General features: G+C 40.2%; 1 long non-coding RNA gene across 1 annotated transcript in view; it reads right to left on the bottom strand.

The window, feature by feature from the left end:
• LOC131811457 (uncharacterized) overlaps nucleotides 1-19568 on the bottom strand; it is a 52081-nt gene extending 32513 nt beyond the window's left edge. Inside the window, exons 1-2 of the long non-coding RNA XR_009345949.1 lie at nucleotides 19119-19568; nucleotides 2360-2546 (exon numbers count right to left, since the gene is read on the bottom strand). This is a non-coding gene — a long non-coding RNA (uncharacterized LOC131811457). The remainder of the gene's footprint in view (nucleotides 1-2359; nucleotides 2547-19118) is intronic.
• Between the last annotated feature and the right edge of the window lie 5211 nt (nucleotides 19569-24779).

The raw sequence follows: 24779 nt of genomic DNA, 5'->3' as shown, positions 1-24779 counted from the left end.
AAATGAAAGTGCTCCAACAGGGATCAGGCATAAGCAGATTCAGAGAGCACGTGCCAGGCTGCGTCAGGTAGGGGCACAAATCCACGGGCCCTCCAGGACCTGTGCACCAGCCCCACTCCTACAGCTGCAAGGAGATTCTCTGGCCCTAGAGACATAAGAGGGAAGGGGCTTAGCTGCTGTTGCACTACAGCCCACTCTGGGGGAGCCCAGAAGACAGCACTCTTCCCAGAAGGCAAAGTTTCAAGCGATGCCCCCATCAGATGGCCTACACACACTGTACTGGAACCTTGAGCAGAAGTTGTTCCTTTTGGCTCTTATCTCTTTAAATGAGTTCATTTAATCAATTCAACCTGCCCTCCCCAAATCTGGGTGAGTTATTGTCCCTTCAAGTCTTACTCTGAATCTATGAGACTATACAAATTATTTAAAAAAAAAAAAAAAAAAAAAAAAAAAAACACCTGATGCAGGGGCACCTGGCTGGCTCAGTTGCATGCAACTCTTGATCTCAGGGTTGTGAGTTTGAGTCCCATGTTGGATTTACAAATACATAAGAATAAAATCTTTTAGCAAAAAAAAAATCTATTACAAAGTAAGAGTACAAAGTACATGTTACAAAGTAACCCATTTCTTCCAACACAAAATGTTGGACTACAGATATAAAGACTGAAATAGACTTGGCTAAAAGATAGTACTTAAAGATATTTAGAGTCAGAAAGTTCACATGAAACAACATTCGGGGGTCGCCTGGATGGCTCAGTGTGTGAAGCCTCTGCCTTCAGCTCAGGTCATGATCTCAGGGTCCTGGGATTGAGCCCTACGTCGGGTTCTCTGCTCAGCAGGGAGCCTGCTTCCCCCTCTCTCTCTGCCTGCCTCTCTGCCTATTTGTGATCTCTATCTGTCAAATAAATAAATAAAATTTAGGAAAAAAAGCATTGGGAAACTAGGTCATTAAGGTCAAATAATTTAGGGAAGTCATTTAATTGAATATTTATGATATCTGAAACATAGTAAACAGTCCATACACAGCAAGAATCAAATGCAAGGTTGCTTGCAGAACTTTCTTGAAACTGTAACATGCTATGAAAACATTAGCAGTTATGATTACAATAATATTGCTAATAGGCAATATTTTACATCTTCCCAGAGGCTTTATCTTCTTAACCAAAAAACAGGGTCCTGCTCTTTCATTTCATTTGCCTCCAAAACCACTAGCACAGTGTTTGTCAGTTGGTACTAAAGGTCTTTCCCTAACTCGCCAGACAGGACTCAGTGCAAATGAATTCTGTAATACCCTGTGGGAGAGAGGTTTTTGTTTTGTTTTGCTTTTTTGCATCAGATTGTAAAAGACGAGGGGGAACTCCATTTCCCCAAGCCCCTGAAACGCCGCCCCATGATCTGAAATGTATTTCTGTCTGAATGTATTCCCATCGAGTTATTTCTAATCATCTCTTCTTTCAGGTGCTGGTGTGTGTGCACCAATTTATCTTTATATTTTATTAAATGAGGAATCAAGGATTACATCTATCCTGTGCTCAAAATTTTTAATGGAACCAAAATCCTCCAAGGATTATCTTAAATCCGGGTAATATTCTTAAGTGGGACCTCACTGTGGCCAAATAGCTGCACGGTGAGAACCAGGTCTATCTGTCTTCTTAGAGCGATCCCAGGAAGCCAGCTCCCCACGCCACTGAACACTTCAGCGCTGGCACATATATTATGAGGAAACACAATGACCAAAATCCAAAAAACACTCCAACAAATGCCAGATCAAAATGATTTGGAAAAATTCCATCAATCCAATCCATCCCATTTAATCTCATCTTTAAATGGCCCGAAACCGCATATTCTCCTGTGAGTAAGGCTAACTTTTTTCCTTATCCTTCCTCCCCCCTGCCTTTTTTTTTTAACTAGGTTAGCAACCCCTTGTCCCTCTCCTGCGTATTCAGCTGAACAGCAAACAGCTTTCTTCCCCAGAGTCACCTCAGATCTCACTCCCTCCCTAGGCCTTCCGAGTACACACGAATCCCCAGAACCCAGCCTCCTCTGTGAAACCTGGAATTTCCTCCATGTACACGAGTGCTCCGGAGGCCAGGCCAGGAACAGTTCAGCATTGGTTCCTTGCCATAGGACTGAGGGCAAGGCACGAGTAACCACTCGCTCTCATGCAAACTGTGTTAATAATTATGTAATAATTACTAATTACCATTACTGAGTTGCGTTGAGTGTTTGAATGATGGGTTTCCATTTTGCAAAAGAACATATGGCCAAATTTTAAAAATTCATTTCTTTATAAGACGTTTCTTCCCATGAATGAGCTACATTGACCCCAAAATGAGAAACCCGTAAGATTCACTCCTACCTGACTAAGTGAGGACACTAATTGCCAGCCCAGCAGCCATGGCGCACATCCTTGCTGTGTTCCATTTCCAGACTCGCAGCTTTGTTCTAGAACAATGCGATGGAAGCCTTGGTGTTGAAGTCTTGATGGTAGATTTTGTGTGCCTTCTCGGCGTACTGCTTTTTTCATAAGGTCTTCAGTGGTTGAACTTAAAGAAATGAAAAATATGGGAATTTCAAATGCCATTGGCAAGCCAAGGAAACAGTTGATTTTTCAGCAAAAACTTTAGAGACCATCAGTCCTTCAAATCATACCATGAAGATGGTCACTTTTCTGTCAAGCACATTCTGCAAGAATTCAAAGACAGTTATATGTTAGTCAAATTAATGAATAAATCAAAAGGGAGTGGGAAAGAGAGAGAGATGCCCAGGAAGCAGGAAACCTATTTCTAGCCCCGTCACTGACCAATAAGCTGTATGCCCTCAGACAAGTGACTTAATCTCTCTGTATCTTACAATACCTCACTTGCGAAATAGGAATGATTGACATCTTTCTTCCTAACACAGAAAGCCAGAAAGGAGTGTAACCCTCTTATTTTATAGATGAAAACAGACATTCAGTATATGTAACTTAACATCAGACAGTCAGTAACCCAGGCAGGGCTAGAACCTAGGATTCTAGGTTCAAGTCTCTACCTAGTCTTCTGATGTATCCCAATATAACAAGATCTAAAACCCAGTGAAATAAGTTGGGTACTATAGTCCTATTTGACAAAAAGATAAACGTGAGGTATGAGGAAGTCAGGTGGCTCAATCACAGCAGAACCCTGATTAGAAGCCAGGCATGGTAATGTCTAAGCCAGAGTCTTTCTGCTATATCAAGCCAAAGTGTTCTAACTTGACCTCTTTTTTTTTTTTTTTTTTTGAAAATATGAGTAAAAATTTGCCTCCAGGGACGCCTGGGTGGCTCAGTTCGTTAAGCGGCTGCCTTCGGCTCAGGTCATGATCCCAGCATCCTGGGATCGAGTCCCATATCGGGCTCCTTGTTCTGTAGGGAGCCTGCTTCTCCCTCTGCCACTCTGTCTGCCTGTGCTCTCTCTCTCTCTCTGACAAATAAATAAAATCTTTAAAAAAAAAAAATTCTAATAAAAAAAAAAATTGCCTCCAAATAGGTATATTTAGGTGTGGCAAATGTCCTAGAAGGCCCAACCTGAATCTTATTTTGTTGGTTTCTTCTTTTATCATGTGAATCCTTCACCTTTATTTGATCTTAATTTCCTATTATATTTCTATTATCTTGAGATGGATATTTAGATTACTTATTTTCAGTCTTTCTTCTCTAAGATTTGCACTTAATGCTATAAATTTATCTCTAAGCATAGTTTTAGTTGACTCTGCCAAGTTTTGCTAAATCTTATTTCCATTAACATTTAATTCAAAACATTTTGTGATTTCTTCTTTGATCCAAGGTAATTTAAAAGCACACTGCCTAATCCCAAAACTTTGAAGAATTTTCTAGTTATCTTTATAATTGATTTCAGGCTTAAATCCTCTGTGGTCAGAGATGATACTCCAGATGATTAAAATTTTGAAATCTGTTGAGATTTAACTTTTGTCCCAGCATACAGTTAATTTTGGTAAATGTTCTATGTGTACTTGAATCTAAGGTTCATTCTTGTTATTCCTGAATGCAGGGTTCTATATATATCAATTAAGTCAAGTTTCTTTACAATGTTGTTCAGGTCTTCCAAAAGATTTCTGATTTTTTAAATCTGTTTATACTATGAACTATTGACAGAGACAGGTTGAAATTTCCCAGTACCGTTTTATGTTTTTACTGGATTGACCCTTTTGTCTTCAAAAAATCTTGCCTATGTGAAATATTATAACATTTCTCCTCTAAAGTATAGTCTGTTGAATATTATATATATTTTTTCCAACCTTTGTCTTTCAATCTTCAAATCTTTATGTTTAAGGTATATCTCTTCTGAGTAACACTTCATAGGGTTATGGTTTTTATCTAGTCTTATAATGGCTGTCTTTTAGCTAAAGCATTAAGTCCATTTATATCTAAAGCAATTACTGATGTTACCTGTATCAGCCATCTTATTATCTGTTTACTATTTGTTCCGCCTACTTTATGTTTCTTTTTCCCTCTTTAATTTATTTTAAACAAGTATTTGCCCTTCCTCTGCTTTTTTTTTTTTCTTCTATTTGGGCCTTTAATGGATTGCATGATGCCTACATATATTGAGGAAGAATATCTACTTTACTCAGTTCACTGATTCAAATTCTAACCTCTTCTAGAAACACTCTCACAGACATACTCAGAAATAGTGTTTTGTCAACTATCTGGGTATTTTGTCAACTATCTGGGTATTCTTTAGTCCACTAAAGTTGACATATATAATGACACATATAATCATCACAATGATCAAGTGATGTTTATTCCAGAGATGCAAGAGATGATTTCTAATTCAATATTAGAAAATCAATGTAACCCACCTTATTAACAAATGAAAGAAGAAAAATCATATGATCATATCAAGCAATGACAAAATTACTTGATAAAATTCAATACTCATTCATGATAAAACTCTATCAAAAGACGAATTTAGGAGAATTTCCTCAACTTTAAAAGAGCACCTATGAGTAATGCTATACTAAATGATGAAAGGCTAAATGTGTTCCCCTCTAAGTTTCAGAACAAGACAATGCTGTCCATTCTCACAACTCTCATTCAACATACTACTAGAAGTTCTAGCCTGTACCATACAGCAAGAAAAGAAATAAAATTTTCATAGATCATAAAGGAAGACATAAAATTGTCCTTATTTAAAGATGAGAATAAATGTCCACATAGAAAATCCCAAGGACTCCCCCATTTAAAGAAAAAGACTAATAAATAAGTTCAGCAAGGTTGGAGGAGACAAGAGAAACACAAAAAAATCATAGATTTATAGATAGCAATGAGCACATGTATACCAAAACTAAAAATGCAATATAACTTACAATCACCCACCAAAATGAAACTCTTAGGGAAAATATAACAAAATGCATAAAGAACGGAAGAAAACTACACATTGAAATGAAATAAATCAAACAAAATATAAATAAATATTGTGACATACTATGTTTATGGATTAGAAGACTCAACATAATAAAGATGTCTATTATTCCTGAATTTATTTTTTTAATTAGTCCTGAATTTGTATACAAGTTTAACACAATTCCTACTAAAACTTCAGGAAGATTTTTGTAGATACAAATAAGATTATCCTAAAATGTATATGAAAATACAAAAGAACTAAAATAGCTTAAGAATGTTTAAAGGAGGGGCCTCTGGGTGGATCAGTCAGTGAAACATCTGCCTTTGGCTCAGGTCATGATCTCAGAGTCCTGAGAAGCCCTGAGCCTGGCTCCTTGCTCAGTGGGGAATCTGCTTCTTCCTCTCCTTCTGCTCCTTGACCTCATTCATGCTCCCTCTCACTCTCTCTCAAATAAATAAAATCCTTATAAAAAATTTCAAAGAAAAATAAAATTTTAAGAGCCACAAGAAAAAAGAGACTTGTCACACACAAGGGAAATTTTTCACACCCTATAAAGCATATTGCTTAGCAGAAACCTAGCAAACCAGTAGAGAATGGGATGCTATATTCAAGGTACTTAAAAAAAAAAAAAAAACTCTGCCAACCAAGAATATTATACCCAGAAAAACTGTCTTTTAAGAATGTAGGATGTGGGGTACCTGGGTGGCTCAAGTGATTAAGCGGTTGCCTTTGGCTCAGGTAATGATTCCAGGGTCCTGGAATCAAGCCCCTCCCTGCTCAGCGGAGAGCCTGCTTCTTTCTCTTCTGCTGCCTGGCATTCTGCTTACTTGTGCTCTCTCTCTATCTCTCTGTCAAATAAATAAAATCTTAAAAAAAAAATAAAAAGTAATGTAGGATGGGTACTGGATATTATATAAGATTAATGAATCACAGACCTGTATCCCTGAAACAAATAATACATTATATGTAAACTAATTGAATTTAAATTAAAAAATAATAATTAGGGCACCTGGGTGGCTCAGTGGGTTGAGCCACTGCCTTTGGCTCAGGTCATGATCTCAGGGTCCTGGGATCGAGTCCCGCATCGGGCTCTCTGCTCAGCGGGGAGCCTGCTTCCTCCTCTTTCTCTCTCTGCCTGCCTCTCTGCCTACTTGTGATCTCTGTCTGTCAAATAAATAAAAACTTAAAAAATAATAATAATAATTAAATTAAATTAAATCAATAAAATAAAATAAAGTACATTTCTTATAGACAATTATAAAAAAGAATGTAGGAAACAAACAAAAACCGAGGGGATTTATCTCATCTAGGTGAGCCCTACAAGAAAGGCTAAAGAGAGTTCTTCAAGATGAATAAAAAGATACTAATCAATGAAATGACAGCATATGAAAACAAAAATCTCACTGCTAATGGTAAATATAAAGACAAAGAGAATATTCTAAGACTACAGTAGTAGCAAATAAATTACTTTTAACACTGGTTATATAAATCAAAAGGTAAATGTAGTAAAAATAACTATAACCACAGAAATTTGTCAATTCAACACAATACAGAAAGAAGTAAAATCTGATAGTGATTATATAAAGTGTAAATGCGGGGGTAAACTGAAGAGTTTTTGTATGCAATTGAAGTTGTTATCTGCTTAAAACAGACTGCTTTAACTATAAAGTGGTCAATATGAACCCCATGGTAACCAACAAAAAATGTACATTAGATACATAAAAGATAAAGAAGAAGGAATCAAGGCATATCACCGAAAAATTATCAAACCATAAAGAAAGACAAGACAACAGGAAAACTACAAAACAACTAATAAAAGAGCAATACTAAGTCCTTACCTATCAATAACTACCTTAAATGTAAATGGACTAAACTCAGCAATCAAAAGACACAAAGCAGCTGAATAGATAAAATAGATAAGACCCAATTATATGCTGTCTACAGAAGACTCACTTTAGACTGAAGAACATATATAGGCTGAAAATGAAAGAGTGGAGAAAGATATTCCATGCAAACTGAAATGAAAAGAGAGCAGGGTGTTTATACTTATATCAGATGAAATAGACTTTAAGTAAAAAACTGCCACAAGAGACAAAAGCCTTATGTAAGATAAAAGGGTGAATACAACAGGAAGGCTATTACATAATACTATAAAAACAATTAAATAATGATAAAAGAATCAATTCAATAGGCAGATATAATAATTATAAATATATATATACATATATATATATGTGTGTATACACACACACATCAAACCACCTAAATATAAACATATAAAGGAAACATTGGCAGATCTAGACAGAGAAATGCACATTACAGTAATAGGAGACTTCTATACCCACTCTCTAAAATAGATAGACCATCCAGACTGAAAACTAATGAAGAAACAATAGAACTGAACAACACTGGATATCAAATGGGCCTAACAGACATATAAAGAACATTCCCCCTCACAGTAACAGAACATTCATTCAAGTGCATATGGAACATTCTCCAGGATAGATCACATGCTAGGTCATAAAATAAATCTTAACAAATTTAAGAAAATGGAGCAAATTCAAGGTATCTTTTCCAATTACTATGGATTGAAACTAGATATCAACAAAAGAAAGAACATAGGAAAATTCAAACACACATGGAAATTACACAACACACTCAAATAACTACGGGGCCTAAGAAGAAATTAAAAAAGAAATTGGAAAACAGCTCAAAATATCTCAACTAAAATGAAAATATAACATACCAAAACTTATAAGATGCAACAAAAGCAGTACTAAGAGGGATGTTCACAGCAATAAACACCTAAATTAACAAAGAAGAAAGATTTCAAATAAACAACCTACGTTTACAACTCAAGGAACCAGAAAAAGAACAAACAAAGCCACCAAATTAGCAGAAAGAAGGAAATAATAAATAGTACCGCAGAAATAAATGAAATGGAAAATAGAGAAACATTTTTAAAAATTGATGAGAGGCACCTGGATGCTTCAGTCAGTCAAGCATCTGCCTTCAACTCAGGTCATGATCCCAGGGTCCTGGGATTGAGCCCCGCTAGGGGCTCCCTGCTCAACTATTTCTCCCTCTGCCACTCCTCCTGTTCATGATTTCTCTCTCTCTCTCTCTCTTCTTCTCTCTCTCAAATAAATAAGAATCTTATAAATAAATAGATAGATACATAAATAAATAAAATTGATGAAACTGAGAGTTGACTTTTTGAAAAGAAAAAATCAACAAAACCTCAGTTAGACTAAAAAAAACACACACACACACAGGAAGAGGGGAGTCTGAGTGGCTCAGTCTGTTAAGCATCTCCCTTTGGCTCAGGTCATGATCCCAGGGTCCTGAGATTGAGTCCCACATATCAGGCTCCTTGCTCAGTGGGGAGTCTGCTTCTCCTTCTCCCTTTGCTGCTCTCCCCCTTCTTATGCTTTCTCTCTCCTAAATAAGTAAATAAAATCTTTTTTAAAAGAGAGAGAGAAAGAGGAAAAGAAGACTCAAAATCAGAAATGGAAGAGGAGACATTGTAACTGATCCCACGGAAATAAAAAGGTCATAAGATACTATTATGAACAAGTATATGCCAACAAATTGGACAATCTAGAGGAAATGGAGAAATTCCTAACTACATACAACCTACCAAGACTGAATAAAGGAAAAAATGTAAAGTCTAAACATACCAAAAACAAATGAAGAAATTTAAAAAGTAATAAAAAAAAAACCCTCCAACACAGAAAACCCCAATACCAGATGGTTTCATGGGTGCATTTTACCAAACATTTAAAGAATGTTTTGTAAAGAACCAATCCTTCTTAAAGTCTTCCAAAATTAGAAGAAACACTTTCAAATTCATTCTATGAAGACAGCTTTAAACTTACACCAAGGCTAAAAAAGATTATATGAGGAAAGAAAACTATACATCAATATTCCTGATAAATCAATGATGCAAATTTCTCAACAAAATACTAGTAAACTGAATGCAAAAGCATATGAAAAGAATCATATATCGTGACCAAGTAGCATCCATCTCTGGTATTCAAGGATGGTTCAACACATGCAAATCAATCAATGTGATATACCACACTAATAGAACAAAGGCTAAAAATCACAGTCATTGCAATGGATGCAGAAAAAGCACTTGACAATATTCGACACCCTTTCATGATAAAAACTCCCACCAAATTATGAATAGAAGTAGCTTACCTCAATACAATAAAGTCCATTTACAAAAAGCTCATAGATAACATCATATTCAACAAGGAAAAGTTGAAATCTTTCCCTCTAAGATCCAGCGCAAGGCAAGAATTCCCAGTCTCACTTCTCCTATTCAATATAGTACCAGGAGTCTTAGCCAGAGGGACTAGGCAAGAAAAAGAAATAAAAGCCATCCAAATTAGAAAGGAAGAAGTAAAACTATCTGCCTGTAGACAACATGATCTTGTACATAGAAAACCCTAAAGACTCTACAAAAACTGTTAGATTAAGCAAATTCAGTAAAGTAACAAAATACAAAATCAACATACAAAAATTAGTTATGTTTCTATACACTAACAACCTATCTGAAAAGGAAATTAAGAAAACGATTCCATTTGCAATAACACTGAAAAAAATAAAATACTTAGGAATAAGCTTAACAGAAGAGGTGAAAGTCTTGTACACTAAAAACTACAAAACAATAACAAGAGAAATTTTAAAAGTCACAGATAAGCAGAACATTCCATGTTCAGGAAATGGAAGAACTGATATTGTTAAAATATCCATTCTTCCCAAAGTGATCTATAGATTCAATGGTTTCCATAATAATCTCAGTGGCATTTTTTTTTACTGTAATAGAACAAAGAATCCTAAAATTCATTCAGAACCACAAAAGACCCTGAATGGTCAAAGCAATTCTGAACAAGAACAACAAAGCTGGAGGTATCACACTCCCTGATTTCAAACCATTACAAAACTACATCTCTATATGATCTCTCTCAACTAGTCCCATAGCTTTACAAAGCATTCATACACATACAACTCTCAAATATATAATTTTAGCCTCAATTTCTTACCTGAACTCCTGACTCATATCCAAATGCCAACCTAATATTTTCTCTCGAACACTGAACAGACATCTACACTTAACACATTCAAACACATGATCCTCCGTCTCAACTTGTTCCTCTCCCTGTCTTCCTCCAGGGGCTTCTAAGAAAAAGAAAGAAAACTTTCTAAGAACTCTCTAATAAATGGCATGATAGTTTTAAATCAAGCCTCCAAGTTCTTTGATACCTCAATGCCCCCACCTCTTTGAATGTGGACCAGCCTGTGCATAATTCTAGCCATAGAATATGGGGGAAGTGACATTATTTGAGTTCTGAGGCTCAGTCATAAGGAGTCATGCAGTTTCTTCCTGGTTCTGGAATGTTCATCCTCAGGAAGATCTCCTTTTCAACCGTAATCCTGTAAAAAGCCCAAGCTGGTAACATTTTTAAAACACAACAGAAACCATTATTGATTGAGTCCACTAGTTTAGGAGTGGTTTGTAGTTAATAAAAAACTGGAACTGATAGCAAGCTGATTTCCTTCATTTAATCATACCAGAAATGATGAAGTCATCCTTGCTTCCTTTCTCTCACATTCCATATCCAACCCCTCAACAAATTCTGTCAAGTTTCTTTTCCAAATATGTCCAAAATAGGACCAATTTCATCACCTCACCTATAAGATAGATCTCACTTAGTCAAAATTCTTGGTTGAAAACAACAGTAACAGTCTTGGACTAAAACTGCACACAAATTTAATGAAAGGATATCAGATGGCTCATAGACTAGAACAAAGGGTATAGAACCAAATCCAGAAAATGGTCTAAAATCAATGAAGTTCAAGTATAAGGAGTCAGAGCCAAAGAACCAGCCTGGCTGATAAAGAGCTATTGTTGCACCAGCATCAACGGCATGAATTCTACGATGTCCCCATCCTTTCGTTCTTTGGTGTCTTCCCTCCAAAGAAGTGTAAGTAATTGGCTGAGCTTAGCTGATGCTCCTGAGTCCCAACTACTGCAGGATGATGAAGGGGAAAGTCGGCATTCTGGGTTTCATAAGAAGAGGTGGAGACCCATCTTCCATAAAAACTCATTTCACACAGCATTTTCCAAACAAAAGGCAGCTACAAATTCTGAGCAGCCAGATAAAAGTAAATATCTATGAAAGGGTTAAGTAAGAAGATACATTTTGTATACAAACAACAGGTTCTCATATATATGAAAAATAAGTAGACTGGAGTTTCCTCAAAAAGTTGAAAATGGAGCTACCTACCCTACAACCCAGCAATCGCACTACTGGGTATTTACCCTAAAGATACAAATGTAGTGATCCAAAGGGGCACGTGCACCCCAGTGTTTGTAACAGTAATGTGCACAATAACCAAACTATGGAAAGAGCCTAGATGTCCATCAACAGATGAATGGGTAAAGAAAATTATATTTAAAAATATATATATATAATACACACACATATATATACACACACACAATGTGTATATACATATATATATATATGTATATACACATACACAATGGAATACTATGCAGCCATCAAAAATGAAATCTTGCCATTTGCAACGACATGAATGGAACTAAAGGGTATTATCCTAAGCTAAATAAGTTAATCAGAGAAAAAAAATTATCATATGCTCTCCCTCTGATATGTGGAATTTGAGAAACAAGACAGAGAATCATAGGAGAAGAGAGGAAAAAATGAAACGGGATGAAACCAGAGAGGGAGACAAACCATAAGAGACTCTTAATCAAAGGAAACTAACTGAGGGTTGCTGGAATGCAAGAGCTTGGGAGGGATGGGGTGGCATTGGGGAGGGTATGTGTTGTGGTGAGTGCTGATGAATCACAGACCTGTACCCCTGAAACAAATAATACATTCTATGTTAATTTAAAAATAAAACAATAAAAATAAATAAATTTTTTAAAGTGCTATATGACTAGTAATAATACTACTACTACTAAGTAGACTGGATTAAAGACTTAGATTCAAGTCCTATTCTACCACTTACTAAATGTATGATCCTAAGCAAGTCACTCAACTTCCTGAGCCTCCCATTTTTTTTTCCATCTTTAAAATGAGAACAGTGATATCTGCCCTGCTTATCTTACACATTGGCTTTGAGGATCAAATGAGTGTGTGAGCATATTAAGGCTACTATCTTCATCTCATTCTTCTTTGTAACACTGTTGACGGGCTTAGGGTTTGGCTGGAGTAGGTGTTCCATAAATGTCTACAGAATGAGTAATTGCTATAGAAAAGATTTGCAAAATGAAAGCCATTAATTAGCTGATCCTACTGTATCCTCCACCTAGACCAGAAAAGCGTGATGTGTCACCCAGAGCCAGCCCAAAGTCATATCAAATGTGCTTTGAGAGCAGACCCTTGACACTGAAAATTTCTGCCACTGATCTCTTCATAAAATAAATATGGAAATGGCAGAGCAACTTGTTTCATTATATAGTATAAATTTGGCTTGTAGAGCAAATTCCTGCTGTGACAAGTTTTAGGGACCAGATAATAGTTATGGAGAATCATTCTAGCATGGAGGAGTAACGTAGCTTTTGTAGATTTCTGGCCAATGGATTCAAGTTACCCTGAGAAAACAAGACCTATCTGGTTGTAGGATAGCTAATAGTAACAATCCCTTAACCAAATCCTTTGAAGCTCAGATTTAAAATTGAAAATGCTTCATTTATTTGAAAGGTGTTCATGGTAAAAGTCGTATATTATAGAACCCCCAGCAGGGCCTGGGACAGCCCCCTGCAATCAAACACAATAATTATTTCTGCAGAAGTGTGTATGAATGTCCAGTCTAAGGGGAATAAACAGGAAAGTCTCACATCAGTTCAGTTAAGTTTATTTCAACATAAGATTCAAAAAAACTTGTGATTTTCAGAGCTTTTTTAGGATTTTAAAAATGCAGATGAAAATAAAGTTGTATTTTTCATGAAAAAGGGGAATGGGTCCATAGTACCTTGAGATAAAAAATACTGTGTACATGCAAAGTTCTTATAAGTTTGAATATTAATATTACTCTCTTTAAATCATCTATCTAAAATCACTTTCAAAATATTTTTTTTAGTATTCAATTCAGCAAATTCTGGAATTCAGCCAGAGAGATTATCTATTTCAAACTGCCACCTAATTCAGCTGATTCCTGTGAATAGATTCCTATCCAGACAGTCACTCAGCCCTGGCAAAATACTCCTATGGGTGAAGAATTCACTCCTTCATGTGGCAACTTGCTGCTCTTTTGGAAAACCTTAGGTATGAGAATCAAAGTCAGATCTTCTGTTACTTTTACCCCTTAGTCCTAACTCTGCCCTGGGGAGCAGGAACAACTACTCTAGTTAGCCCCTCTGTCACGTGACAGCTAGGCAAATATTTGAAGTGGTGATCACATACCAAATCATCCGCCTCTTCTCTAGGCTAAACATTTGCTCTAACTCTTCCACATAAGGTATAGTTTCCTCTTCCCTTACATTCTGAGAGCCCATACCAATCTCTAACTTATCAATGTGTATAATAAAACGAGGTAGCCAGAGCTACATAAATCTCGAGCCCAGAATGCAGGGAACCTGTTATCTTCCTTGTAAGCTATATATCATGTTCCTGAATGCAGCCTAAAATTACATTAGTTTTTGTGGGGTGTTTTTTTGTATGCAGCATGATTCTTTTGGATTGTTTTGCATTTATAGTATATCAATCTCTACATCTCACTTGATTTACATTTTTCGGTCTCAGTAAAGGGGTTTTACATCATGTTGGTTTTCATTCCAACATTTACATTTCACTTTGAACCTTGATTTCACCTTTCTGTATATTAGCTATGGCTTCTAGCTCTGTGTCACCTACAAATCTGATGAGCAGTCCTTAACCTCCAGTAAAGACTTTAATAAAAACATTGAACAAGATAGGATCAATAGCCTTATGGCATGCCACTGGAGATTTCCCTCCTGGATGGCATCCTCAAGCGCTTACCATCTAAAATAGCCAATGAAGTCCATACACAAATAATAATACCAAGCTCTGGTTGACAGGTATTGAATGAGCAGTAGGAAAAACAGATTCTATACAGAGAAGAAAACAACACAGCTCAGAACCATCACACCGAGCTCTACATTTAACTAAAATTTACATTAACTAAAATTTAAAAGGATATATCTCAGGGGCACCTGGGTGGCTCAGTGGGTTGGGCATCTGCCTTTGGCACAGGTCATGATCTCAGGGTCCTGGGGCACAGCCCCCAAGGCTCCCTGCTCAGCGTGGAGTCTGCTTCTCCCTCTCCCTCTGCTCCTCCCAGCCTTGTGTGTGGGCTCATGCCTGCTCTATCTCTCTCTTTTCTCTCTCAAATATATTAAATCTTAAAAAAAAAAAAAAAGGATGTATCTCATTCCTGAAAGTGCATATATCTGTACTAGAGTTGCAACATAACAGCCATTTCCTACTAATGATCTCACCCAGAAATTTTACAAACCCACCATTAAAGGATGAGTAGGATTTTGAAATGTCACAAGGAATGGGGGAATTAGCAAAGGAAACAATCTTTCCCCATTATGGATCTACAACTCCTATAGATGTAACTCTTCCTGCTGCCAACTTGACTCTACCCACCCAACCCCAATGTGCAGAAATCAATATCTTAAGTATATATGTCTTTAAATGACTGATTTCCCAAGGAATTACTCACTTTTAAAATCAGTCATACAGGGGAGGCCTGCCTAATTTAGTCCATGGTGCAGGCATGCAACTCTTGATCCTGGGGTTGGTGCAGGCATGCAACTCTTGATCCTGGAGTTGTGAGATCAAGTCCCATGTTGGGTGTAGAGATTACTCTAAGAAATAAAAAAGTAAAGGGGCACCTGGGTGGCTCAGTCTGCTAAACAGCTGACTCTTGATTTTGGTTCAAGTAATGACCTCAGGGTCATGAGTTGGAGCCTAGGTGGGTCTCCGTGCTCAGTGGGGAATTGTCTTGAAGATTCTCTCCCTCTGTCCCTCTTCCCACTAGTCACTTGCTCACTCTCTCTCTCTCTCTCTCCCTCTTTTTCTCTCTCTTTCTAAAATAAATAAATCTTTTAAGATTTTTTAAGTTAAAAAATAAAATAAAATAAAATGGATCACAGATCACACATAAGGCTCACATACAAGGCAAGTGACCCTGGCTTAATATGGGTTCATGTGATTGACACCCAGTTTTTTTTTTTTTTTTTTTTTCAGAATACCACAAACACAAAATATCCAGGGTTGCCTCTGTTTGCTTATATTGTGTAACAAACCTAATGTTAAACATGACCCTTGAAACTATTCCCACATCTTTCCAGTCAGGACATTTTGAGGATATAGTAAATATCACCATCCTCTCACCTGGAAATAGGGTTTAAATAAGGATTTTGTCACATCAAGTAATTTTTTTTCACATAAAACTTAAAATTCTCTTCAAACGCAATACCTGTTCAAAAACTTGTAGTAAATATCCCAAAAATGACATAACTCTGAAGCAATTCTAGACTCCCCAATTACTTTGAATCATGACAGTTTCTGTTCTCTCATCCTGTCTTCTATTCCTTCTGCCTTTCTTGGGCTGAAAATTCATTAGAAATACAAACCAAAAACCCAGAATGCAATTCGAAACTGAAAGCAACAAGCCCATTCACTGAACTAGATCACGTGGAATTAGAAACAAAAGAAAATTCAGTTTGAAAATGAAAATCTTCAAAGCTTTTTGGAATATGAAGTTAATCGTTACAAATTTATCCCAACAGAAATAGCTTTTTAAGGGGCATCTGGGTGGCTCAGTCAGTTAAGTGTCTACCACATGCACTTTCTCTCTTTTCTCCCTCTCAGATAAACAAATACAATCTTCAAAAAGAAAGAAAGAAAGAAGTAGCTTTTTAAGGCTATAAGCCCCATAACTATTTGGATTCGCATTTAGAATATCTAAAAGAAAGCCCTCGGAAAATTAACCCGATCATCATAAAGACCCTATTTTGATAAAAGGGGATCCCTATCAAATCAGACTTGAAGAGACCGTCTACAGAAAGGAGCTCAAAGTCACACAAGAGACAATAATCGGATTGGGACCAGAACGCAGGGCTCTTCCTCCAGATCCAGAGTTTGTTTCCACCACATCCTTGACCTTGAGACTGAGGGTAGAGGACTACACACAGCACTTCCTACATCAGTATTTTCTGACTTACCTTGACCAACATCAAACCATATCCAAAAGACAACAGAAGAAAACAAATAAATAAATAAATAAGTAAAAATAGAAGGAGGTTAAATCTATTAATTCGAGATGAGATCTGAATAGTTGGGATTTTTTTTTCCTCCTTTATACAAGAAACATAAAGCTGTATGCAACTATAAGACGTTTTTAAAGTGTAAATATTTTAAATATTTTAATATTTAATACTAAATATTATAAGTATAAATATTTGAAAATATAAAATATTCCACTAAAGTAGAGGATTCATGAAAGCAGGGTCCACATCTAACTTGTTCGTTGCTCTATCCCCAGCATCTATGTGGTAACATATTTCTGGGGTCTTTCTGCTTGTTTTCTGGTTTTTGCTGCCCATGATCCAAATACCCTTCTTATTTTAAAGTAATTCCCTACAGTAGGCAGTATAGGTGGAATGAGTGACCCTCTTCTCGCCTTCTGGTAGTTACGACAGCCCCCAGATGGTTCTTGTGGAGGCAACATAAAAACACAGGGATAGCAAAGAAGTTACTCTTGGCAGCAGTGACAGAGACAACAATGTCTGCTAGTCTCCCCTGGTCACTGCTTTCCAAACTGCACTCCTACTGCTTCTGTGAGCTACCTGGTTTTTGCCATGAAAGTTCTTTTCTACTTCAGTTGGTTCAAGGCAGATTCTGCTTATAACCAAAACCTCTAATAGGCACATAGTAGGCATTCAGTAAATATTTCTAAAATGAACAAATAAATTAATAAAGCAATTAACCACCATCGTAATTTTCTGTATAACACTTACAGTTTTCAAGAACGCCCCAATATTCTGCATCTGGTTGCAACTGCATTTATGTTCCAATATTTAAGTTATGACATTTAACCGAGGCAAGTTTTTCTTAATTCAAGAATCAAATTAAAACAAAATTTTTTTAACTAAACAAGGGTTAGACTTCATTTCTCAAAGTCTGCCATAATATCTCTTGGTGTCAGCTACCACTGTGAGTAATACCATTTAAGTAATAAGTAAGTTGATGATGTAAAACCTCTAAAAGAGAAGTTTAAAATAAGAGCTAGGGAGAAAAATCAAGTGTGAGTATTAGAAATGAAAAAAGTGAAATAATTTTATTCAAAAGAAATTAGATTTGGAAATAGATTCAAAAAAGTCTTTAAAAAGGCAACTGAAACTTCAGATATGAGCTGACATTGGGCAGGGGCACTGTGGGTGGAAACAGTTCGGGGACTTGGAAGGAACAGCATTCGCAAAGGCAAAAACTGTGTCCCTTCACAACACAAAACTCTTTGCTAATCAGATGGCTCTATTTAACCTACTTGGTTTGTGAATTCTTAAAAATGTTTCCATTCACCCCCACCTCTACTCCACTGAAAGCTAAAATCAACCAGAACTCATCCCTTCCCCCACAAAATCCCCTGATTTCAAAGAAGGGGGAGGAGGGATTCATACAGAAAACTGCTTTCAAATTCAGTATCATAGTTTTCTAGCAGATGTATATGATTATTCAAAGGATTTTCAGAAATCTTTCACGCCTGGAATCAACCAAATGGAAAATTCTAAAGACTTTGCACATTTATACTTAGAAGCCATGTTTGAAACGTGGTGTATCAAAATGTGATGTTTCAGAATTGCCCTGAGAAATTCCACTCCCTTGTTACCAATTTCCGTTGATCAGGCAAAGTGCTATTAACATAGTGCATTGTATTCGGTTTCTGTGAACACAAAGCCCCAAAACCAGGTCTCCCCTGGCTGATAGTTGGAAACCATTACAAAATCCATTAAACCATCTCAGTAAGCAAGAGAGGAAAGGCCATTTTGTGTTCAGTGACCTATACTCAGCCCCATGGATTATGAAGCAGGCAATGTAGTGCCTTTTTGACTCTATATCTGGTCTCCAGGGAGCCTGAGCTCAACTCTTTCCCGGATAAAGTCTGAAGAACACATTTCACCAAACAAAAGTGGATAGTAAACACTTCAAAGTAGTTTTAAGAAGAGAGAAAGAGAAAAATGAAACACGGGGGATAAGGGGTGTTAAACGTTTTATTACTTTTGCTTTACGTAGCCTATACATTCCCTGTATAATTTGTGATTCCTCTAAAACGTGGTATAAAAAGCAATTTCAAATGGTAAAGTAAACCACACGGCTTTAAGACGACCCAAGAGGAGAACCTAAACTGTATAGACCAAACTGGCTTCCAGTGCTTTTCTGATCTAGATGGAGGGGGAGGGGAGCTCTTCCTACACTCTCTGAATACATCAAATCCTTCTACATTTTTGTGTCTACAGAACCATAATGGCTTCTTCAGCATGTTCTCTCCGCACGGTTGCGTCGGCTCGCGGCTCCGAGCGCACCGAGAATCCTTCTCAGGACCACATTCCCGACCCAGCTCCTGAGCAAAGCAGAGGGAAGCCGCCTGCCCTGCCCTCGGGGCTCCTGGCTCCGACCTCGAGGACACCTGAGACTTGTTGCTCGGGTGGCGGGAACTCACCATTATCGACCGAACGCGGGTCACCCTGCGCACGGGGAGGACGGCCTGTGCCCGCACCCGCCGTCCCAGGCCCGGCGTCCCGCGCGCAGGGGACGCCGCGGCCCCGAGAGCCTCTGCGCCTCGCGGGATCGGGCCTGGAGCGGGGCGGCGGTCCTACAAATCCCGCGCCCGGAGCGCGGGGACCGGAAGCGCCCGCGGTCCGCCCTTCCGCCTCCAGAAGGCTGGCGCGGGGCCGGGGAGCCGCGCCTGGCCTGGGGCTCCCGCTGGCGTGGCCCGGCAGGCCTCGGGGGGAGCCTCTTTCCACTCCCGGCTCGGTGCCTTCGCCTCCCTCGGTCTCCTCCCGAGGGGACGAGAGCAGGCCGGAGGAGGGATCCCAGCCTGGGCCCCGGACCCCGACCCCGCCGGGCCTAGCTCGAGGAGAGGAGCCCGAGCCCGGGCGGCCCGACCCTGCGGCGTGCGCGGCCCGGGCCCGGGCGGGGAGGCAGGCCAGGGCGCCCGGTCGAGGGCGGTCGAGGGCACCCGAGGGCCCGGCCGACTCCCCTCCCTTGCGCGCACCCCGCGGTCTCCCCACCCCCACTCGCTCCGGGAATCAATAGCGACCGCTGATTTTTCACGACAATTGCAGCTGTCTAATTCATCAGTGAATAATTAAATCAGAAGCAGCCAGGCCTGCCTGAGCCAGGGCCCGGCTTGGCGTCGGAGACGAGGGGTCTCCCCCAGCAGATCCCATCCAACTGGGGGCCCCGTTGGGAGCCGGGAGGGCCGCCAGGGGACAGGCCTCGTCCTGTGCCGCCGCCGGGAGAGCGGCCGCGCGTGAAGGAGCAGGAGCTCAGGGCAGGGAGAAAGCGCGCGTGGCCTGGGGACAAGCAGGGCACCCCGCCGAGGAGCTCCATCTGCGGGCTTGTTCCAGATCCTCCGGCCCCGCAGGGTCTCGCGTGGGGCTGCGCTTTCCACTCCCCTCACGCCGACTTCGCGAAGGGAGAGGAAATCACCCTCAGAAGGCGATTTGCCTTTGAGGAAGATGGAGAGGAGCCGAGAGAAGCGCCTAGAAACGGCATTGATTTAGACATCAATCCTGGCCGGCTCCCTCCGCCTCCCGAGCCGCGGGGCCGCGCAGCCCCCTCCCCGGGAAGAGGCTCGCCTCGGGGCCGGAGGCCGGCCGGCTCCACCGGGCTGGCGAGGCTGCGCCGACAGCCGCACCGGGGCACGGCCGGCCCGGGGAGCCCCGCGCCCGCGGTCTCGACGCCCGCTTCTGCGCCGCGGGAGCGGCCGGCGCGAGCACCGCTCCGCCGCGGCCAACAGGTCTCCCGAGTCAGGAGCGCCGCCGCATCCTCTCTCCCAGCCCCGGCGGCCCGACGCCCTCGGAGCCCGGGTTCTCCAGAAGCGGCCAAACCACCTGTGTCTGGCCGGGCCCGAGCCCGGGCCCCGGCGCTGCTGCGAGTGGCCCGCGGGGACCGCGTCCGGCTCCCCCAACCACCACGGCCCCCACAGCTACGAAATCGCCGCCCGTGAACCCGGTGGTCGGCCAGAGATGCTTTTTCTTACACGCCTGGAAGTGAAACAGTTCAAAATTCTAAAAGAGTGGCACCGAAGCGATTTCCCAAGATAAAGTACTCCTAAAATAATCTTCATGTAATATATTACTTTTGATCGTGTCGTCTTCAAAGATCAGCGCAGACTCACTTAGTTATTTAATTATTTTAGGAGCTGATATACACACGGAATCTAAAAAACATATACCATGTGATTTTTTTTTATAAAGGAATCTTCTGACTCGCAAAAATATTTTAAACCCCTCGATTGCTTTTGTTAGTTTTCAAATAAAAATATTATCTTTAGAAATCGAAAATAATATTTCTTAAGTTTAAAAGCCGGCCAACTCTTTCTTTTTTCGGTACTCTGTCCTCTTTTTTTAATTACATCGTAGGGAGACAATTAAAATTACAGAAAAAGATCTTTAAACTCTCCCATTTTCATAGAGAGTAAACGTGGTGGATATTTGTATTAATACCTAAACAATATTGAATCCTCAATCAAAAGTGGCTATGTCCAGAGCAAATAAATGATCGTTTTAAGACGGTAATAAATAAAAGGCAATGCCCGTGTTTAGTGTCTCAGGGTAACTTGAAAACAGTTCTACTTTCAGAGACTTAAATTTGTCCTTTTTACAATCAACTGCAACTTTTGCCTTCCCTTTGAAAGGACAACAAAAAAGATTTCACGCACAACTTAACCTGAACAAAAGGACCTCACGCCAGTTTTTCTTTTGTGGGGTGACAACTGGAGGAGAGGAAAACTTTATTTTAAGCATACATGAATTGTATTTTTGGAAACCCAAAACTGTACTTTTGGAAACCCATTTAAAAGAAAATGCGACTGCAGATTCACGTGGCTCAAAACCGGTGCTCCAGGGCTTTGGTGGAGAGAAATAATGGAACAGGTACTAAAGGCCGCGGCGATAAAACTCATCTCGTTCTCAGGCTAACAAGTTGCTTTCTCAAAGTGTGCAACGTTCTTTTACAGAAAAAGCTGTATTCCGGTTGAGGGTCGTCGTGCAGGCTCCCCCCACCCCAGCCTTCCCACCGTCCCCTTCCCCCAGAAAAAGAAGCTCTCTGATCGCTGCTGTTCCAAATGCTCAAATTCCCCTTCACTTTTTTGAATTTCATTTTCCCCAACAGTCAAATTATTTCTGCCACGAGCTTCTACAGTGGTAGCAGCCGCGAAAACAGAACCAGAGGGTGGCCCCAAAGAAGGTTCTGTGGTGGGCCGCGAATTCCAGAGAAGGAAAATGTCCTGGGCAAGGTCTGCAACCCCAGCACTCAACCACGGTCACCTCCAGTCCGGATCAGAGGCCCAGGCTCTGATTTCCACCCAAACTCCTCCCGCGAGGGGGTCGGGGAACCAAGCCAGAACCGGAATGGAGAGGGACAGAAGTGTGTGTGTGTGTGTGTGTGTGTGTCCATCCCTGAGGGCACAGTAACTCCAACAATTTCCTGTCTGTGGGCATGGAGGGGGAACGATCAAGGTTCGCCGACCTAGTCTCTGGCTTTCTTTAAAACTAGGCAGGAGGACCCGCTTGCTACTTAGCTCTGCGGAGCTGAGGATTCGGCCGCTGCCTCTCCAGACTCGTCGCCCCAGGAGCAGGTACGACCGCTCTTCTGGCTCGGGGTCTCCTCCTTCTCCCCGCCCTCAAGCCCGCCCACTGCCCGCGCCGGGACTACTGAGGCTCGGGTGGGTTTCTCTGGGTTCGCCCCGCAGCCCTACTCCCCACCTGCAAACCCAGGTGGTGCTTGGGGCTGTGAGAGAAGCCTCCCCCAGCTGACAGAGCAGCTTCATTCTTCTTTTCCTAAGAGACCAGCGGAAGGTGGGAAGAACACTAACACACTCCAAATGATCCTCCGTCCTGGCGCACTCTGTCACCCGAAAAGTTAAGGGCAGTCCCTGACAGCTCCTAACTAAACTGGCTTTTCGGATTTTAACCAGATTGACGCAGAGGAGAAGCGAGTTCACGAAAAAGGACCCATGGGACCTCCCCACCTAAAACACTTCAACAACAACTTTCCTGGATTCGAATGGAATCCGCGAAGTGTCAGAGAATTTCTGAGCTGAGAGGCGGAAGAGGGTCAATGGTGCCGGGCTTCGGTTTTAGTGTTCTCCTTGTGTTCAACCAGCCTGAGCTTTCAGGCAGAATAAAATTGAAGCTAATGGAGATATCAAACAGAGCCACAATTCCGAAGGCTCCCTTTCCTCCACAAGCACCCACCGTCCATCTGCAAGTGTAATCACAGAGACTTGCGGTGTCTTCATCACTAGAGGCTCCGGGAAAAGGGGGAGAAATTTCTCCGTTGTTAAAAGAAACCCTCTATTATCACTATTATTATTTGTGTATAGCAACATGAAAATTCCCCCCCCCTTAAAATTCCCCCATAATATTGAAACAGCATTTGTTGTACGATTCATACAAACGCTTGAGGCCTTTCTGGAAAACCATTACCATTCAATGGCTAGAAAATTGCTCTCCTTCCTTTAAAAAAAAAAAAAAAAAAAGGCTCAGCAGCAGCTACAACCGACAACAAAAACTTTCTCCTGCATAATCCTCGTCCACGAAATGACAAAGAAATGATATTGACTTACCCCTGAACGGATGAAGTGTTTGATAAGGGGGGGACTTTTCTGAAGATTTCTTTTCGGGAGCCACACAGACAGCTGCAATTCATGGGCGACACTGATTGCCAGAAACGCTCTGGATTGGCATGGGGTCTGCAGCTCACAGATCCTGATCAATACCCCTACACTCACGCGCCAGATGGTTTGGGGAAGGACAAAAATAAAATAGTCCAAATCAACCCACCATTATGTCTTTTTGTATTGCTTTGATAAACCTAGTTGTAGCACAAATGTGTTCTCCTAACACAAAACCTTCCTCAGGATTTTGAACATTTGGGTAGAAATAAGCAGCCCCCCTCTTCTTGGGATTTGGGCTGTGGTTACTGTTGTTTAGAAACAAAGCTATTGGGCCCCTTATCCAGACTGGGTTGACTTGTGGTCTATGTATTTGTGTGTGTGTGTGTGTGTGTGTGTGTGTGTGTGTGTGAGAATAATTTATAGGGTCTCTGTTTTAATTGAATGCTCACCTTTCTTTCCCTCTCAGAGCCTAAAAATTTTTTTTTAATATGAAAACACATATGAAAAGCTCTGGCAGTAAAAATGTCCAGTCTATTCCTACAATTCCTAACTCAAGTGTTTTCTTTTTCCTTTTATAATGCAGTACCTTACATTTGTTGTCAAAGCTGTATTTTATTTACAGACTTCTTTTGACCATGTAAGTGTCTGATTTTGAAGAAAATCAGATCTGTGGACGTGGTATGTTAAGAAAGGGATTTCCTGATCTCAGGATATTGGCTGGTGTAACTGTTTGTCCAGACTCTAACAGTCGTGAAATAGCATGCCTGTCTACTATCCATTTGTGAATCAAATGCTGAGGGGAAGGGGAACAAGAGTGTAGCTTCAATTTTTTTTTTTAAATTCTGAGTTACACAACTTCTGAATGTTAGAGTACGTGTGTAAATAAAGGGCAGTTAGAAAGTACATTTTCCTTTTATTTTCTTAGAGAAAGGAACATCAAAGATATTTTAAAACATATTTGAAAATCTTATTAATACTGATATTCTTAAAATTATCTTCAAGTAGAAAATATTTTTTCCTTTTTAGAAAGGGAAAAGGCATGCAAGACTAATTTACTAAAAATTAGGATGCCGACTAAAAATGCACATTAATTTCCCTTTTAAATGGGTTTTACGTTGACATACAAAACCTCAAACCATCATTAAGAAAAACAACATGGAAAATCTGCTTTAATCTAGCCCAATGAAATTATACACAAAGAAGCCAATACGATTTCATGATTTCCCTGAGATCGCCAATATTGATCGAGGGAAGGGGGAGGGATGGTGGGAGGCAGGGCGGAGGGAGAGAGGGAGGTAGGAAGGCAGCAAGAATAAGCAACTCACCTTTCAACTCTCCAGCACGTGACTGCTCCCAGGCACACCAAAATGCAATTCCCAGGAGCAGATTTATCTTGGTAGCCTGGTAAACGAGTTTATCATTTTGAAAAATTATTTTAATGGCCATCTATATATTCAGTCTTCCGTATGAAGGCAG

This window comes from Mustela lutreola, chromosome 11 (genome assembly GCF_030435805.1).
Source record: "Mustela lutreola isolate mMusLut2 chromosome 11, mMusLut2.pri, whole genome shotgun sequence".
Classification (NCBI taxonomy): domain Eukaryota; kingdom Metazoa; phylum Chordata; class Mammalia; order Carnivora; family Mustelidae; genus Mustela; species Mustela lutreola.
This window is presented reverse-complemented; position numbering and strand designations above follow the sequence as displayed.